This window comes from Crocodylus porosus, unplaced genomic scaffold, assembly GCF_001723895.1.
Source record: "Crocodylus porosus isolate Cpor-Errol unplaced genomic scaffold, CroPor_comp1, whole genome shotgun sequence".
In the NCBI taxonomy this organism is placed as follows: domain Eukaryota; kingdom Metazoa; phylum Chordata; order Crocodylia; family Crocodylidae; genus Crocodylus; species Crocodylus porosus.
This window is the reverse complement of record NW_017728951.1, coordinates 54,386,891-54,406,036: the sequence shown is the minus strand read 5'-3', so window position 1 is coordinate 54,406,036 and position 19,146 is coordinate 54,386,891. Positions and strand designations below refer to the sequence as shown.

The following is a 19,146-nucleotide window of genomic DNA, read 5'->3' as shown; positions in this document are numbered from 1 at the left end:
GGTTGCCCCTAAGCATGCAGTCTCCTGCTGGCCCCTCCTGGATGTGTGCCAGCATAATTTTCTCGAACAGCTTGCCTAGGATCGAGGTGAGACTAACCGGCCTATAGTTTCCTGGGTCCTCCTTCCTGCCTTTTTTGAAGTTGGGGACCATATAGATGTTCAAAATACAACTGTAAAACATCTGCAGACTCCACAAGAGTCCTTCAGTATCAAGTCCCCTGGAGGGGTTTATACATGATTTTGGGGCTCCCTGGACTTCTCCAGTTTTTTTACTGAAGGTGAAAGGGGAGAAAAAAGTGATAGCATTTTTCAAACATCACCTACCTATGGCACAAGAATGAGGCATTTTTCACAGTGACCAAGAGAGTTCATATTTTTCTGAGCACTGAATCCAGGTGCCCTGCAGATTCAGGTAGACTACTGGTTCTTCACACCTAGCTTAAATTTTTGAGGTATTTTTTATAACTCTAACAGCTACAAGCATTTTTTAAAGGAAAGATGAAATAGTGGATAAAAACTTCAGTTACAGAAAAGTGTTAGAATACCACACCTACTGGTACAATTGAAGCCCCCATTCTGTGCGTAAGTAAGATATTTTCAACCACAATCGTGTACTTGCAATCTAATATTGTTTTATTCTAGACTTCACTGGATGCAGTGAGTAATCCCATTAACTTCAGTGGGATTCCTGTCATATGCAAAGTTATGGACATGCCTCCAAATAAAGCACAAATCTTGCAGTTATGACCATGTATAAGGGTTTCTAAAACCTTTAACTGGTAGAAATGTGCCAAGTAATAAAAAAATGATGATTACCTACAAAGAAAAGTTTGGGTAGGAATGGCAATACGAAGAACAGTAGAACACTGAGATTCGTCCTCCCCAAATCCTTTCCACCTTCCCAAAATATACGCCAGGAGAAGATGAGACACTGTTTACCAAATGGCACTTGCAATGGCTGTATCCATGTGGCTAACCATGGAGAGACCAGGCAAATAAAAAGCAAGAGAGATGGTGACAACAGATTAATCATTACTATAGACACACACACGCGTGCGCGTGGTAATTGTTTATATTACGTTTATCTCTGTTACCTGTATATTACACACAGCTCTCATTTGCATCTAGAAAAGCCTTTTAAATACTAGATGATAATATTGATGACCAAGGAACAGTCACATTTTAATGCCTTATGAGTGTGTTACTGGGAACAGATTTTTCTGTACAATAGCCAATGACCTCCTCTACAGTTAGGTAATAGTTTAAACTCTCCCCATGAAAGCAGGATGAAATCAGGAAGGTGAAAGTGCAATTGGAGTTGCAGCTAACAAGGGACATGAAGGATAATCATAAGGGTTTCTGTAAGTATGTCAGCAACAAGAGGAAGATCAGGGAAACTGGGTTCATTACTAGATAGAGGAGGTAATCGAGTGACAGAGGATGCAGAAAAGGCTGAAGTACTCAATGCCTTTTTTACCTTAGTCTTCACAGGTGAGGTCAGCTCCCAGACTACTGCACTTGTCAGCATAGTCTGGGGAGAAGGTGAGTAGCCACGAGTAGCAAACAAACAGGTTAGGGACTATGTGGAAAAGCTGGAGATGTACATGTCCTTGGGGCCAGACAGATGTACCTGAGAGTGCTGAGGAAGTTGACTGATGTGATTGTACAGCCACTGGCCATTATCTTTGAAAACTTACGGTGATTGGGAGAGGTCCTGGATGATTAGGAAAAGGCAAATATAGTGCCCATCTTTAAGAAAGGGAAGAAAGTGGATCCAGGGAATTACAGACCGGTCAGCCTTTCCTCAGTCCCTGGAGAAATCATAGACCAGGTCCTCTTGGAATTCATTTCTAAGCACTTGGAGGAGAATAAGGTGATTAGGGACAGTCAACATGGATTCTATGCTGTGATGACTGGCTCTGTGGATGCAGGGCAAGCAGTGGACATGATGTATTCTTGACTTTGGCAAGACTTTTGATTCAGCCTCCCACAATATTCTCAGGAGCAAGCCAAGGAAGTAGGGGCTGGATGAATGGCCTGAAAAGTAGATTGAAAACTGGCTTCATCATCAGGCTCAGAAGATAGTAGTCAATGCCTTGATGTGTAGTAGGCACCCAGTATCAAGTGGAATGCCCCAGGAGTCAGTTGTGGGGCCAATTTTGTTCAATATCTTTATCAGTGACCTGGAATATGGGATGGAGTATAGCCTCAGCAAGTTTAGCGATGACACCAAGCTGGGAGGAGTTGTGGATTCCCTGGAAGGTAGGATGACAAATGGGAGGATTGGATGGAACACAATCCCATGCACCTCTATAGACTGGGGACTGACTGGTTAAGCAGTAGCTCTGCAGAAAAGGAACTGAGGGTTACAGTGGATAATAAGCTGAATATGAGCCAACAGTGTATCCTTGTTGCAAAGAAAGCTAATGGCATACTGGGCTGCATTAGTAGGAGTGTTTGCCATCAGCCAGTTTGTCAAGAATGGTCTCTTTGATAATTTTTTCCAAGATCTTCCCCAGTATAGAAGTCAGGCTGATAGGCCTGTAGTTCCCCAGATCTACTTTCCTCCCTTTCTGGAAGATAGGTACCACATTGGCCTTCTTCCAATTTTTAGGTACTTCACCTGAGCACCATGAGTTCTCGAAGATCTGTGCCAGTGGCTGAGCTATGATGCCTGCCAGCTCCTTAAGTACCCTGGGGTGTAAACTGTCTGAGCCAGCTGACTTGAAGGTGTACAGCCTCTCAAGTTGTTCCTTCACATGGTCTACATTGATGTAGGGTAACAATTCTCCCTCACCCTGGCTGTCCCGTACCATATTGAGCAGGTCCATCCCTTGAGGCTGGTGAAAAACTGATACAAAATACCCATTAAGCAGTCTAGCTTTTTCCGGGGTGTCAGCTGTCAGTTGTCCCATTTGGTTTAGCAGGGGTCCAACGTTACCTTTGCTTTTACTCCAGCTCCCCCCATATCTAAAAAAGGACTTTTTATTGTCCTTGATACATATAGCCAGTTGGAGTTCAGTTGCAGCCTTGGCTTTCCTGGTTCGCTCCCCACAGGTCTGGTCCAGACCAATGCAGAATACTCCTCCTTTGAGGTGGTTCCAGTCTTCCATCCTTTATAGCTTTCTTTTTAGACACAGAAGGTCCACAAGTTCCCTGCAGACCCAAGGGGGCTGCTATGTCCTTTTGCTACCTTTCCTCCAAGATGGGATAGACATTGCTTGTGCTTTCAAGATCGCTGTCTTGAGGAGCAACCCCTCATCCTGAACTCCCTTCCCCTTCGGGTCAAGGTCCCTTACCAACAAGCCCCCTGAACTTGTCAGAGTCAGCTTTCCTGAATTCAAGGACTTCTGCATTGCTGACTGACTTGCCAGCATTACGGTGGATAGTGAAAGTGATCAGCTCATGGTCACTGTCTCCCAGCTTCCCTTCAATCATTAGGTCACTAACTAGTTCATCCCCCTTTGCCAGTGCCATCACTTTGTCTCTTGTCAGACCATAGACTTCTTGAGTCAGATAGAACTCATCCATGCATGTGAGGAAGTTTGTGACCATTCGGATTTGGCCAAGTGCTCTTCCCATGAGATGTCTGGGTAGTTGAAGTCTCCCATGACAACCATGCACCAGGAGCATGCAGCCTCAACCAGTTCCTTGGCATATCCCTGGTCAATCTCTTGATCCTGGCTAGGAGGTCTTTAGTAGACTCCTACCATTGTGTCCCCAGTTCCATGCTCACCACAGATCTTAACCCAGAGGGTCTCCAGTCACCCACCCTGGATGCTAATGTCAGCTTGCAGGGATATATAGCTTTCCTTGACATAGAGAGCTACATCCTCGCTCCTTTTGTCTACACGATCTCTGCTGTACAAAGTATAGCCATCTATACCTGTGGTCTAGTCATAGGTGGAGTGCCACCAGGTCTCTGTAATTCCTATAAGGTTGTAATCATTCTTGTTTAGCCAAAGGATTGGTTCCTCCTGTTTATTTCCCAGGCTCCTAGCATTGGTGTACAGACATGTAAGTGTCTCATTGGAGACCCTAGTCTTCCCTACATATCGTCTGGTGGCTGAGGTAGGGGTGGGTTCCCTTGAGTGCCTTAGCCTGCTGGATTTGCAAAAGTTACCCCATGGGCTTGCTGTGGTGGTAGTTCCCCCCATCCCCTGGCAGGCTTAGTTTAAAGCCTGGTCGAGCAGGTCAACTAGCCTGGCTGAGAAGAGCTTTCTCCACAGTGCAGTGAGGTGGAGGCTGTCTCTTCCCAGCAGAGCACTGCCTCTCTCACCAAAGAGCAGACTGTGATTGTGGGAGCTGAAGCCTTCATGATGATACCAGTTATATAGTTTGGGGATTTCTTTTGTTTCTGTAAACTGTCAGTTCAGAGCTCTCAGGACCAGGCAGGATACTCTGGTGATTTAATTAGAACTGTCTAAGTTTTCAGCCAGGTTGGAGGCATTCAGTGAAGATACCAGCCCAATTCATACATTAAAAGGCCTCTAAAATCTAGGACAAAAAGGTTATAAGATGAACACTCCCCACCCAGAACAGAGGAAATAGTATGATTTATTGATTTAAGATTACTAATATTTGGAAATTTCTGCAGGCTTCTGTAATCATAGTGACACAGAAACCTGTGCATATCTACTGATCAAATCTAGCTGATTTGGATCATAAGGACTCATTCATTTAGGGCTTTTCCCTTATAAAGGTTTAGGAGGGGAAAAGAGTCACTGCTTACTGGCCAAATTTTTCTTGGAAAAAGCTTTCTGAACACTTTCCTTAGAGAAAGCAGCCAGTACATTTTGTAAGCAGCACTGTGCTAAAATGGTCAGTGAGCTGACTCATCTGGAACAGGCCATCCTAGCAATAATGTATGAGCTGGAATTGGGCATCTATACATGTTATCAACCTCTGCTCTGATGCATGTTAATTAACACGTTGGAGTTAATTGAGTCTGCTGGAATATGCTAATATGCTCCAGTAGCTTCTGTGTCATGCCTATTCAGCATCCCCGCATTTCAAAATGGCAGTTGGGGTGCTTTAAACTCCCCCCCCACCATTTTGAAGTGTGGGATGCTGAATACTTGGGGCGCTGTGGGTACTTTAATTAGAGTGGTTATCAGAGCCGCTCTAATGAAAGTGCCTTTCCTCCCCTTCCCAGACCACATGTATAGTGTGGCATCTTATCTGTTGTTTGTTAAAATCCATAGGAACTTTTCAATCAATTTTAATAGGCTGTGGATCAGGCTGGTAGAGAACAGTAAAGTATCATTCTGTATTTGTACCTTGAACTGAATTCAGAACAGAAAATGGTTTTGCTCCTTTTGTATGCCTAATATTTCAGTTACCTGATCAGCAGAAATCTGTGCCTTTCTAATAAGCATATCAATCAGGATACATTTAACTTTTTATGAAGTAAGGGTGAAGAGCTTGCATTTTTTTCTTTAATCTGATGCTTGTATATATCATTTGAGTCAATTATTATTTGTGTGGATATTACTGTTAGTTTGGCAGTTGCAGCTGCAAACAGTCACAGTCGGTCATGGCTAACAGGATAGACTAACCTGGGGATGTCCCATAGCTACAAATCAAGCCTTTAGAGCTTGAGCTAAAGGGCCAGACACTGTCTAGCTCAGAGCTGACTAGATTCACCTCCTTTATCCACCAAGCATTGAAAAAAACATGCACCCAGTGATGAGGGAGCATGGAACCTCCCCCACCTTGGGTATACATGTTATAACTAGATATTCAATTTTATTTCATCCAGTAGTTTTTGAAGAAAGAAAGAGGCATGCATAGGCTTCTTTGAAATTCCAAGTATTGACCTACATCAGATAGCAGCTGATGGTAGTACACCTGAGAAACCAACCTGCTAAAAGGAAGCAGATGGTCACTCTGATGATAACTACAGCTCAGATTCAACACTTACTCGGGGAAATGTAAGGATGATTAAAAATGACTTTATTGTACATTCTGGTATACATGGTTGATCTGATAAAATGCAGAATATGCACAAGGCTCCACCAATTATATCCAAATATATTAATAAGAGAATGTGGGCTCTCTCTCTTAGAATAAATGTATTGTTCATTTTTAAAAATCAGCAAGTAAACTATTTTTAGACTTATGCCAAGCAAATATACATGACCCTTCTGAAAAGAAAAGAAGAACAAGTATTTGTAACTTGAACCATATTCAGGCTGTAGTGATGCGTGTCAAAAACAAACAAACAAACCCTTTAGCTTTTTTCAAGATTAGGGACTGAACCTGCAAATGTTTCTGTACACTAGTAATGTTATTCAGGCACGTTGTTCTATTTACTTTAACTTGACTCTACGCTGAATGAAGTTACTGATGTGTGCAGGATAAGATACTTTAATGGAAGAGCCCCACAATTTCTTTTTCTTGTGTTGCTGATGCACTACTGAACTTAAGTTTTTGTTAAGATGAAATATTTTGCTTTAAAAAAGTGCCCCCTTCTCTCTTCCTGTTCTTTCTGTTAGGGAACAGAATACTAGTATCTTTTGTAGCCATTAAAAAACGGTATTCTGGATAACAAAACAGTCAGTTATCCAAGATAAGGGTGCTATATTTACTTGTAGTTTCTATGTTAAACCAGTATATTCCATGAACTATCAATTATAAAAAGAAGTGACCAAGAATAAAACATTCAAAGCACCTGTTTTACCATTTTGAATGGTGCCTGTGTCTCATGTTAAAACACATATCTCTAGCTTCTGGAAGTAACAACAAAGAATTGCAAACCTTAAGTTACAATGAGGATATTAAAGACCAAACAGAATTTATACAATGATAGCTAAACAACAAACAATACAAAGTACTCAAAAGCAGAATGATTTACAGCCAGCCATTTTCAAAATGCCGAGATACCATAGAAGTTGGATGTGCCAAGCACAAGACTATTTGTGGATAAAATGTGACATCATTTATTATAGCTGAGTGAAAGACTAAGTGAAATGTAATAACACCTGGTTCAATGAAGACACAGACAGAATCAGTCAAATGATACAGAAACGTTAAAGAAGCTGGGGATAAGATAAAACTGTCCAAAACCAGAAATCCCACTAGGTTTGGAGGAAGAAAGATCACTTTTGCCCAGAGTAAAAAGACTGAGCATGTGAGGTTATTCACTAACTCAGCTATTCAGACTATTATTCAGTAACTATGTCAGGCCATTCTCTGAGTCTTGGAACTAAAAGATATCACCTGTACTTTAGTGATTGACTGAAGCTCAGAAAGGCTAGTGGAAAGCTTCCCAATGGCTCTAGATCAACCTCTTAATGAATGTTTAAAAATTGACCTGTTTGCCTAAACACTCTGTGGTACTTAACTCCTGTTCAAGAGGCTGAATTCCTTCACCTGGGAGAAATTCACCCATGTGCAGAGAGCCAGGACAAATTCCAAGGGCCTGAAGTGGATCAAGATCTTGCATAGGTAAACCTCACTTTGGCCTGTGGCACAGGTGCAAGTTATGGCCTGCAAATGTCTTCCCCAAATTGTGATGCATTTTTCTATACAAAATATTTAATCTGTCGAAGAGTAGTTTTATAACAAGCAGCTCCTTCCAACTCCACACAGTTTTGGGTGATCAAATTAAGCCATATACAGTGGCTGGGAAATAGGGCTTCCCCTCCTATTTGTTGAGAGTGCTGCTTACAGATGACACATAAATATGGAAACCCTCATGACCTGTGAACTGGGCTGTCACTGAATCGTTTTAGCTTTTCTATGGGAGAGATTCAACCTTATGGAAATGAAAGAAAGATGTTAAAGGGGGGAGGAGAGCGAGGGAGAGAGAGAGAAAGAACACCTTAATGACTGAGGAGTCTCTGGAAAAAACCAAACAAACCGCCTACTCAGAAGTTATTTATTGAAAGGATAATTTCCTATAGAGGAGCCCAAAGCAAGTAAAGTTATGATGAGACACATCAGTAGCCAGACTGCTGTGGACACAGATATTTATCCTTTGCAGATGCTGCTCACTTTAAATCTCAGAAAGAGGCCCTGGCTTGGAAAACCTGGGTTTTGGTGCTGGATAGCAACGTCTGCAGCGTTGTGATTTCTGTGCATGTCTCGTACCTGTAAAACAGATTCAAAACAGAAAGAAAAGGAAGGCAGTGTTTAGTGGGAAGCACTCAGAAGCATGCAAGTCTTTTAGCAATCAATCAACCTTTTTTTCTGGTCTCCCTTAAAAAAATTCTGTTGCATCATAGGAAATGCTTACAAAGAACAATGTTGTGGCTTTGCAGATTTTTATGAGATTTCTCTTTTCCTAGCACAGTCCTGTCCCATTAATCCAGGAAACCTTGGAGTATTTAGTCATGAAAAATAGCAGTCTTAGAAACACACACTAAAAAGGCCCCCTCCATATGGATATTCTCTCTAGAACCAATCAGAAAGAACAAAGGGATCTTTACAACCTGAGTCTGAAATATCTGCCAGATCACCACACTGTGGGAAGGTGTCTTAGATTAATACAGAGTAATAACTACACCCATTTAATTTCAGTTCAGTGTTTGCAGAGGCAGTTGGTTAAACTGGGACAAAACATGTATGCTTAATGGCTCTGATACACAGAACATAGCATGATCTCTGGCCTCTTTCTTTCACTTGAGAAAAGATGAAAAAACTCTAAATCTATTCAGGCTGGCCTGGAAAAGTACTGCCAAAGCTCCGAAAGGTGCAAACTGACTCAAGAGGCAAAAAATTGTCTGGCACTAATCTACACCACAATTAAACTATAATTCAGAGTGAATCACGGCATCATATATCTTGAAAAGAACTGGCATGGAAACAGTGCCCAGTTTCCTAAGTCAATAAAATCAGTCATATACCCCTGATTACAGGCACAGTCCTGCAAGGTGCTCAGAGTTCTTTGCTCTCAACAATAACAGTAAATGTCCAAGATATCATAGACTCAAGCTTATGTGGTTAGGCAACACTAGCATTCCATGCGCAATGTTACTCAAAATTCATTCATAAGAGGAAAACTAGAGACAGCATAAACTTTTCTTCCTAGGTCACTTAAATACAAGAAAGTATAACTCAGTAAAAACAATTTTGAAACTTATTAAAAAGAAGAACAAGTATGCAGGAAACAGCTAGACCATTTGATAACATATCTGAAAGATCAATCTGCAATAGGAGATAAGAAATCAGATCATAGGCCAAATTATATATACAGTATAATGATAGTAGGAGCATTTTTATTCCTGCCTTCAATATAATAGCGATGCTATTATGTACTCATATAAATAGTTGATTTAACAACATTTCTCAGACTCTCAAGAGTTTGGATACTTTTAGAAATTAAGTTACCCTATAAAATTTGTCTTCTATATATAACAAATGATTTCTAAAAAGTTCAGTTAGTCTTTCAGTTTTGTGTCCTGATCCTAAAAGACAGTAAAAAAAAAAAAAAATCAATGAGACATTTTCATAAAGAAATTTAAATAGTCGAAATGTTCTCAGGATCAGACTCTTCAGCAACCCTCTTAGTCCCCAGGCAGTTGGGGTTCAAACAAGGATACATAAAGATGGGAGCCACCACTGAATTAAACACATTAAATGGGTAGAAATGCTAGAATATTAGAAGGTGTTTTGAAAAAAAATGTCTGAGAAAGAATATACTTCTTTTTATGGACTATAAAATGGTATCAATAAGCATTGGGAAAATACATCAAGTTCTGTCCCTGCATATTTGAATAAAAATTGTAATTACTCCAGGTAGTTTTACTCCCTTTGTTTGTTTGCTGTCTGTAAAGAACCCTACATTGCTGACAGTCTGCTCATATGCACAAGGGCTGTGAGAAACACCATTGATTTGTTTCAACATCCATTTTGCTGTTTCAAAACACTGCCATTTTGTGTCTCATCAAATCTATTTAGCTGTTTTGAGGAGGTTCAGTGTTTCGCCCATAGGCTATAATGGGGAATCATGAAAATGCCTAAAACTTTGTCATTTCTTGCCCCAGTCAGATGAAAATTGAAGGGATGGTAGCCACTTCTGAGGGCATGAAGTCTGCCAAGTTTCAAGGAGATATGTGGAGAGGTCTGGGAAACTGGTCAAACCAAAAGTCCAGACACTTGCTGGCAGCACCATCCTCCTTTCTTCCAAGGGCTTGCACCCTTGGGAGGGCTGTGGGGCTGTGCTGGGCTCCTTCCAGGGGTGTGAACCCCAGGATCTGTGCACTGGATGGCAAGAGGATGCTGCTGCTGCCTGGGACTGGCACTGGGTACAGCTCGCACCCAACACTAGAGAAGATTGCTGCTGCTGCAGCCTTAGTCTCCTCTCATCTGGTACAGATCTGGAGGCTCACATCCCCATGAGGAGTCCGGCACAGTCTGGCAACCCTCCCGAGAGTGCAAGCCCCCAGATCTGTGCACCAGTGAAAGAAGGCTCAGGCTGCTTGTCCCACCTGGGACCAGTGCTGGGTATGGGCTGTGCCCAGCACTGGAGAAGACTGCTGCTGCCACAGTCTGAGCCTCCTCTCATCTGGTGCAGATGCAGGGGCTTGCACCCCTGGGAGGAGTCTGGCACAGCCCAGTAGCCCTTCTGGGGGTGCAAATGCCCAAATCTGTACCCTGGTGAGAGGAAGATCGACCTATTTGTCCCATCTGGGACCAGCGCCCCCTGCTTACCTCCCTGCTTAGCTACAGCCCCCTGTGTGCTCTCTGACCAGCTCCACCCCTCCTGCAGCTTACCTGCAGCAGCAGCCACACTCTTGGCCCCCTGCATGGTAGGGGGCAGCATTGTTAGGCCCAACTGCCAGGTATCCATCGCCCCTACCACAGCACACTGGTGCTGCCTGGCCTGGCATGGTGTGGTATGGGGCAGTGTGCTTTCTAGCAGCTCCAGACTGTCACCCAGGGCTGTGTGCTGCTTGTGGGGACTGCCAGACACACTGGTCGAGGTCCTGTGTGCATGAGTCCTGCGCTATCTGGCCAGGCCATTTCTGTGAATGCACAACCTGGGCTGGTGTGGCCAGCAATCCCTACAAGCAGCACGCAGCCCTGGGTGACAACCCAGAGCTGCCCAAAAGCACACATCCCTGCGCTGCGCTGTGCTGCGCTGCACTGCGCTGAGCTAGGAAGCAGCAGCGTGCTATGGAGAGGCAGCAGGTACCTGGCAGCTGGGGCTAAGCCGCAGTGCCCCCCACTGTGCAGGGGGCCAAGAGTGTGGCTGCTGTTGCTGGCAAGCTGTGGAGAGGCTGCAGCTAGAATGGGAGGTGGGCGGAGGGCACTGGTCCCAGGTGGGACAAGCAAGCTGAGCTTCTCACCTTGCTCTAGGGTGCAGATCTGGGGGGCTTGCACCCCTGTGAGGAGTGTGGCACAGTCTTGCAGCCATCCCAGGGGTGTGAGCCCCTGATCTGCACCCTAATGAGGCTCAGGCTGCTTGTTCACCTGGTTACAAGGTTGTACAGACAAGATAGAGTGGGGGAAAAAGGGGGTGGTGGTGTTGCTCTCTCTGTTAAGGAACAATATACACTCTTTATAATCAAGATGGGGTCAGAGGAGGGCCAAACCAAGGTACTGTGGGTCAGGATACATGGGGGTCAGGAGGTAAGGGAGTTGGTAGTGGGGGTCTACTATAGAACACCACACCAGGAGGATGAGCTAGACCTGGAATTCTTCAGACAGCTCTCAGACACTGTACAGTCAAGAGATATGGTTGTTATGAGTGACCTAAACTACCTTGACAGCTGCTGGGAGGAGGTCAGCCAAATCTAACTGTTCACGTAGGTTCTTAACCTGCATAAAGGACCACCACCAAATGCAGGAGGTATACGATCCCACTAAGGGAAACTCCTTGCTGGACTTGGTGTTAGCTACAGGGGATGACATGGTGGGGAATCTGGAGGTACAAGGTAACCTAAGGGATAGTGACCATCGATTGAGTAAATTCACTGTCTGGCAAAGAACGGGTAAATGAATCAGCAGGTCTGAAATGGTAGACTTCAGAAAGGCTGACTTCAGTGTGCTCATGAGATTAGTTAGTGAGGTACTAAAACACAAGAGCACTGGCAAAACAGGGGTCCAGGAAGAGTAGCTGTTCCTCAAGGGATTGATGCTATGAGCACAGAAGGAGATAATCCCATTGTGCATAAAAGGGGGCAAAGGGACCAAGAAGCCCTCTTGGCTGAACAGGGAAGTCCAGGAAAGCCTAAGGGCAAAGAAAGAGGTATACAGGCTGTGGAAACAGGGGTAGCTACCAAGGAGGAGTATACATCCTTGGCTCGCATTTCCAGGGAATCAGTTAGGAAGGCCAAAGCAGGATTAGAACTTAGGCTGGCAACAAAATTAAGGACAACAAAAAGTCCATCTTCAGGTATATAGGGAGCAAAAGGAAGGTGCAGGATAGCATAGGACCCTTACAGGACAAACCAGGGCAATTGGTGACAGACAAGGGGGACAAAGCTGAGCTCTTCAATGAGTTCTTTGCATCTGTATTCCTAGATACAGACCAAGACAAATCTGCCAATTGGATCACAGATAGACACAGGAGGGGTACCAGCCCACCAACTGTTAGTGCACTTAGTGAAGGAGCACTTGGAGTGGCTGGATGTGTTCAAAATCAGCGGGCCTGGATGAACTTCATCCAAGGGTGCCGAAGGAATTGGCCAGCATTATAGCAGAGCCACTGGCACGGCTGTTCGAGCACTCGTGGTGCTCTGGTTAAGTCCTAGAGGACTGGAAAAGGGCCAGTGTGGTCCCTATTTTCATTAAGGGAAGGAGGGAGGAACTAGGAAACTATAGGCCAGTTAGTCTCACCTCTATCCTTGGGAAAACTCTGGAAAAAAATCATTAAGGATCACATTTGTGGGAGCCCAGCAGGGGAAATAATGCTGAAAGGAAATTTGCATGGATTCATCACAGGTGGATCCTGGTTGACTAACCTTGTTTCTATTTATGACCAGGTCACAAAACGCTTAGATGCAGGAGTTGAGGTAGATGTTATCTACCTAGACTTTAGGAAGGGCTTTGATACAGTATCACATTCTGTTCTCATAAATAAACTGACAGGATGTGATGTAGATGATTACATTGTCAGGTGGGTGGGAAAATGGGCTTAGCGGTTGCACCCAGAAAGTGGTGGTGGATTTGTCGATATCAACCTGGAAAGAGGTGGGCAGTGGAGTCCTGCAATGATGGTCCTTGGACCAGTGCTATTCAATGTCTTCATCAGTGATTTGGATGAGGGTGTAGAGAGCACCCTGTCCAAGGTCACAGATGATACCAAATTATGGGGCAAAGTCAACACACCTGAGGATAGGAAACAGATCCAGGTGGATCTGGATGGGTTGGAAAAATGGGAAGAAGAAAATAGGATGCAGTTCAACAAAGACAAGTGCAAAGTGATTCACCTGGGCAAAAAGAATCAGCAACACACTTGCAGGCTGGGGGATAGAAATGGGTAGAAATGCTAGAATGCTCAGGAGCACAGCAGAGGAGAGGGATCTTGGAGTCACAGTTGACTCCAAGATGAACCTGAGTTATCATTGTGATGAAGTGATCAACAAGGCTAAGCACACTTTATCATGCATTAGCAGATGCATGACGAACAGGTCCAGGGAAGTGATGCTTCTCCTTTATGCAGCACTGGTCAGGCTGCAGTTGGAGTACTGCATCCACTTTTGGGTGTCACACTTCAAGAGGGATGTGGAGATTCTTGAGAGGTTCAGAGGAGGGTCATTCGTATGGTTAGAGGCCTGCAGGCAAGGCCTTACAAAGGAGAGACAGAGACCTAGATTTCTTCAGCCTTCGGAAGAGAAGGCTGAGAGGTGATCTTGTGGCTGCCTATTAATTCATCTGGGGAGGGCAGCAAGGAATAGGAGATGCTGTATTTACTAGGCACTCCCTGGAGTAACTAGGAACAATGACCTCAAATTGACAGAGAGCAGATTTAGGTTGTACATTAGAAAGAGCTTCACAGTAAGGGTTGCAGAATCTGGAATGGACTTCCAAGGGAGGTGGTGGTCTCCCTTACCTTGAGGGTCTTCAAGAGGAGACCCTCTCCTCTTGGACAAGCACCTAGCTGTGGTCATCTGATCCCAGTGCTCTTTCCTGCCCGGGGCAGGGGGTCGGACTCAATGACCTACTGAGGTTCCTTCCACCCCTAACATCTATGAATCTATAAGGCTTAGGCTGCTCATTCACCCGGGACTGGTGCTAGGCGTGGGCTGCGCCCAACACCAGAGAAGATTGTCACTGCTGCAGCCTGAGCCTCCTCTCATCCAGGGCAGATCCGGAGGCTCGCACGCCTGGGAGGAGTCCGGCAGAACCCTACAGCCCTCTGAGGGGTGCAAGACCCCAATCTGCATACCGAATGACAGGAGGCTTCTGCTGCCACCTGGGACCAGTACTGAAGCTAAGCAAGCCCAGCTTTGAAAGTCAAAACATTTAGAAACTTTCAAATAGTTTTGAGTGCCCTTGTATCATTTTGAAGCCATTTCAAAGCCTTTTGTTCAGTTTCAATGTCATTGTTTTGAGCTTGAAATGCATCACAACAAAACACTCAGAGAAATTTCAAACAGCGCTTAATATGCACATGCACACAGAGGGGTATTTCAAGCAAATAGAAAAGAAGTTACACAGAAAGCCAGTGCTTGTGTTACAGATATGAAACATTACTTTCAGAATTTTCATTCTGACATTAAGACCATTTTGGTAGAAAACAAAAAGATACCCAACTACTATGATTTTCAGAAATGGCTAGCAATTTGAAGTGCTTAGCCTAAGATATGCTCAGCATTTTTGCATTTTTGAAAATCTTAATCAACATGGTTTGATTTGGATTGAATGCCAGCAAGCCAAGAGCAATTCAGTAACCTTCCTTTCCTCTTTTCCCTATAGAATCTATGCCCCAAGAAAGAATAACTTGTGGTCCTCTCCTTTTTCACTCCAGGAAGTGTCTCATTAGAAACAATTCCATTTAATCTGAGCATGAGTGTACTCTTATTCAGAAAATACTTGGACTCCTCTGCTATGACCGAATTGCATGTATGGAAGCTATTGAGTCTGCAGCTCTGATACCTTGACAGAAATAAAATGAAAGTTTGCTTTGATTTACAGAGTTGTACTTTACAGAGCTGTGATAGAAGCAAGCACTTAATTGGGACCTGAATAGATGAAGGATAAGAGAAAGAACATGGGAAAGCCATTGGCTAGTACAGGTTTTTCTTATTTTTGTGGCACAATGATACCAGGAGCACTTTTATTTCTGCTTCAAAATAATAGCAATACTGTTAACATGCTCATTATACTTTAATCAAGAATGAATTAGACATCCCTGATTGTTTTTCACTGTGACCTTTAAGTTTCACTTTTATTTACTCTGTTTTTCACTGTGACCTTTAAGTTTCACTTTTATTTACTCTTCCACTGAAATGAGATATAGAGTTTGCCAAGAGCCATGCACATATACATATACAATGTCTCTTTCTCAGGCTTGTTCCCAAGGCTCCAACATGCTCATGACTGTACAGATATAAACTAGCTGGGAGATGGAAAAGATGGCCAAAGCTTGAGACAGAAATACTTGGTAAGGGCTACAGGTTGTGGAAAAAAGGTGAAATGTGCTTAGAGATCCTCCATTGTATCTGGCTTTCTGTAGAATTGTGAAGATCTAACTAGGGCGAATGTATTATGAAAAGCACATGTCCCATACCTGCAATACTAGATTCCATTGTTACTTTTTTTGGAGCCTGAATTTAATACAAACTCTTAGAACATATCTAGCACTTAACATCTTAAAACATAGGCAAAGCTATCTATTGGCTAAGGCACACAAGTGGTAATTAAGAGACATAGTTTATTCCCAAGTGAGCTACTGACTCACTGTGTAATATTAGGCAAGTTATAAATTACATACCCTCCCAGTGCCCACTTTTCTCTAATTGCAAGAGTCACGTTGGATGATCATGCTCCATGAGTGGTCATCAATGGATCAATATCTGACTGAGAGAAGGTACTGAGGAGGGTTGCGTGGGAGTCCATCCTGGGTCTAGTATTATTTATGGTCTTTATTAATGATTTGGAGGATGGAATTGAGGGTACACTTCACAATTATGCAGATGACACCAAGTTAGGTGGAGTGGACACACTGGAGGATAGGGATAGGATGCAGAATGACCTTCATAAGCTTGAGAAACAGTTCTTCCCTCTGCCTCCCCCCCCAAAAAAATGGAATAAATTCAACAAGGATAATGATTCTCCTACTGTATTTTCCATTGATGAGGCCTTACTTAAGAGTATTGTGGACCCTGCACTTCAAGGAAGATGTGGACAGATTAGAAAGTGTCCAGAATAGAGCAACAAAATAATTAGAAGTCTAGGAAACATGACTTATGAGGAAAAGCTGATAAAACCTATGATTACTGTATTTACTAACGTGCAAGATGAGGTTTCTCCCTCCCCCAATCAGCATGGGAAAAAAAACAAGCCTCAGCTCTGGCTGGGGCTGAAGCCAGAGCTGAGCTGCTCCCTGATTCAGGCCCAAATGGCTTATTTGATGGCGGTTGAGCCATGCAGCTAGGATATCACAGGGGACACCACAGGGTATGGGGAGGAACCTGCAACCTGCCTCCCAACCTGCCCTTCCCCAAGAACCCATTTGACCCCTCCCCTTACCTTCTGCTCCAAGTCCAGTCCTGCCAGCCCTGACCTGGCCCATCTGAGGCCTGGCACCATTTCTCCCTAGTGAGGTTTGGCTGGGGGCATGCCTGGGCCGCCGCTGTTGCTGCCTGTCCTGGAAGTGTAGAGCTGCACCAGAAGGTAAGTGATGAGAGGAGGTACAAGGGACAGCAGGGGGTTGGGAGCCAGGCACAGGCATGGAGGGGCAGATGGAAGGGGAGTTCAGGGCAAGGGAGCAAGGGGCAGGGGTCTGGCCCTTCACTCCCACTGCCACAGTTATATTTTCCATATATGGAATATAAATTATTGAGGGGAGTCATCTTAAAAATTCAAAATCATTTTGGATTTGAGTAAATACAGCAATTAGTGTGGAGAAGAGAAGATGGTGGGGGTATTTGATAACAGTCTTCAGATACTTGAAGGGTGGTTTATACTGCAGATGCAGATAGACTTTTTTTTGGGGCAGCATGGAACAGAAGTGGTCTCAAGTTGCAGCAAGGGAAATTTAAATTGGAAATTAGAAAGAACATTCTCACCATGGGGATGGTTAAGCATTGAAACATGCTACCCAGGGAGACTATGGAGTCTCCATCCTTTGAAAGTTTTAAGAACAGGTTAAAAAGACACTTGGCTGGGATGGTTTAATCAGGGATGATCCTGCCTTGGCCAGGTGCTGGACTAGATGACTTCCTGTGGTCTCTTCCAGCCCTACTTTGCTATGATTCTGTGACAACTGACCTTGGTGAAAGGTGCTGTAAGTTTACAGATGGAAAGCATTATAGTGCCAAATATGACTAAACATTTACTAATTAATATAATGAAAGGGGAGTCATTACCATTACGGATGCTTTTATTATCTTTTAATTTTCTGCAGCAATTTTTAACTCTCCGACCTAAGAGTGAAAAAAAACCAAAACATGTTACCAATGGATACAGAGCCAGAGAGATACATAAAGAACATAGCAATGTACTTGGATATTTTTACCAATGTAGTTTTACTCTGAAAAGGTTTAGATAACACTACATTCCTCCTGTTCCCAGCACCAACGTGCACACACAGGTATTCTGATCATTGCTGGAAATAGGGTGGCTATACTAGGGCTAGACCAGGTTTGGGCAAAATACAGCCTGTGGATGAGATATGGCCTTCCAACTGATTTTATCTGGCCCATGGGCAGGCATCCACCAGTTGATTATATCTGGCCCATGGTGCTCCACCTGGGGATGAGTCCCACTGCTTCCACTAGGGGCAGGCTACACTGTGCTCCTACCCACCTGTGCTCCCCCGGCCAGTGCACACAGCTTCCTGGCGGGCTGCTCTCCACGTTGCTGCAGCTGCCTGGGTATTGTTGGGTTCCCCCTGCCCACAGGTGGCCACCCACAAGTGGCTGCTCATTGTGCCAGGCAGGCAGAGTGGATGGAAGATGGCTGTGAGCAGAAGCTGGAGCCTTGCATACTGGGGCAGAAGCCACCTGGCTGCAGCCCAGCCAAGCAGGGGGGGAAGCATCTGCTGTCCAGTGCATGTCCCCATGGGTTCCTCACACTGCCTGCTGCCCAGAGCAGTGCAGCAGGGGCAGGTAGAGGAGGAGGAGCCACTGGTGGTGGGGGGAGCTGAACAGTACCCAGGCAGCTGCAGCCATACCAGAAGTGGCCCCATTGGGAAGCTGTGCATGTTGACCAGGACTAGGGAAGGGGGAAGGAGGTGAGGATCCGCTTCATGCAGAGCACCGTGAGGGCAGTCATAGGATGGATAGGGGGGACAGACCACACCTGCACTGCCCAGGTGAGCTCTCATGCACCTTCCCCTTGCCCCACTGTCCCTTCCTCTCCGCACCCCCAGCTAACTCCCAGGACCTAGCATGAGGGCAGCTTCCATACATACACACACACCCACCCCTCTGCACTCCCATCCCTACAGCTGCCCCCCCCCCACACACTATACAAGAGTAAGACCTTATTTTGAACTATTATGCAATCACCTCTATATACACTACTCAGAAAACAAATCAGGACAAAATTATTATTTTTAAAATAAAATTAAAATGTTAAGATGATAGTTTGATTTTTTTTAGTATACAATTCATTTTTATCTATAATTTGTTAAAATGGTATCTTCTGAAAGATTTTGGTTTGTGGCCCTTGACGGCTCACCAAAACTCATTAAGCAGCCCTCTAGCAGAAATAGTTGCTCATCCCTGGCCTAGACCATGTTGGGGAGAAATTCCATCAATTTTTACTGTAAACACAGCCAAGAATTGACCAGTTGTGAGAGGAAAGGAACCAGTGGGCATGAAGTAGTTTGTTCTGAGATTGGAGCTGTTCGGTTGAGTAAGATCAGTTGATATGCTTTAGCTTGATGGAAGTGCTGCTTTATTCTCCCACCACTAGACTAACTAATGGTGTAGAACTTCCTTTCCCATGAAAGCTCCCCTGCCACCCCATTTTTGTGGTTTATACCTGCACTGATGCATGATCATTAGGGATCCTAGTTTTCCATGA

At 44.3% G+C, this 19,146-nt stretch overlaps 1 long non-coding RNA gene across 3 annotated transcripts in view; it reads left to right on the top strand.

Moving 5' to 3' along the window:
• The window catches only part of LOC109324029, a 44,054-nt gene that overhangs the window by 19,715 nt on the left and 5,193 nt on the right, over positions 1-19,146 (top strand). For 2 of the 3 annotated variants that reach the window (XR_002104830.1, XR_002104831.1), the window contains 2 exons: positions 5,762-5,933; positions 16,658-16,788. This is a non-coding gene — a long non-coding RNA (uncharacterized LOC109324029). The remainder of the gene's footprint in view (positions 1-5,761; positions 5,934-16,657; positions 16,789-19,146) is intronic. The other variant, XR_002104832.1, reaches the window with a different exon arrangement.